The sequence below is a fragment of the Sinocyclocheilus rhinocerous genome, unplaced genomic scaffold (genome assembly GCF_001515625.1).
Source record: "Sinocyclocheilus rhinocerous isolate Xijiao unplaced genomic scaffold, SAMN03320098_v1.1 scaffold5931, whole genome shotgun sequence".
Lineage (NCBI taxonomy): Eukaryota > Metazoa > Chordata > Actinopteri > Cypriniformes > Cyprinidae > Sinocyclocheilus > Sinocyclocheilus rhinocerous.
In genome coordinates, this window is record NW_015655566.1 from 137,738 (window position 1) to 138,775 (window position 1,038).

A 1,038-nucleotide genomic window follows, 5' to 3' on the forward strand; every position below is an offset into this window, starting at 1 on the left:
CACACACACACACACACACACACAGGGAGGGTTATTAGTAGATATCTGTAGGTTTTAAATAAAGCGTAATACAATTGCTTAATCCTAGATTTCCCCAGGGGAAAGCTTTGTCAGATTTTGCTTGTTAAAGACAGTTTTGTCCCCAAACTATAGCTAAATTCATACACAAATTTCGTATTTAGGTTCACTTTCTCTCCTTGAATTCTCACCTTGTGTTCTTCTAAATATAGCATGTGTATCTATGCGTGTTGCTCTTTTCATGAATAATTCTTAAAGAAATTAAAGTTGTAAATAATTAAATTTGAATAGTGATTGCGTATCTGCATATGTACACACAAGCAAATATTTACATGAACGTGCACAGAGGCCCCCCTTCTTTATTTCCCTGTCTTAAATTATAATTAAATAATTAAATGATTACGTTTCTTTAGTAAGGATGCACTAAATTGATCAAACGTGACAGTAAAGACATTTATAATATTACAAAAGATTTCAAATAAATTGTTTTTTTAACTTTCTATCCATCAAAGAATCCTGAAAAAAAACAACAGATTCCACAAAAATATTAAGCAGCACAACTGCTTCTAGCATTGATTATGATAAGAAATGTTCCTTGAGCAGCAGATCAGCATATTAGAATGATTTCTGAATGATCATGTGACATGAAGACTGGAGTAATGATGCTGAAAATTCAGCTTTACCATCACAAGAATAAATTATATTTAAAATTATTTAAAATATATTAAAATGAAAATGACAGAAATTATTATAATAGAAATTATTTTAAATTGTAATAAAATTTCAGATTACTATTTTACTGTATTTTTGATTAAATAAATGCAACCTTGGTGAACATAAAATAAACAATCTTACCAACCCCAAACTTTAGTGTATATAATTTGTATTTAAATTATATACAAATAATTACGTAAAACATAATACAATTTTAATCACTTTTATCACTTTTATCACAAACATGAGTGAACATGATGCCATGATGGAACTCAAAACTCATAATCGAAGATGATGTGCTGTTAG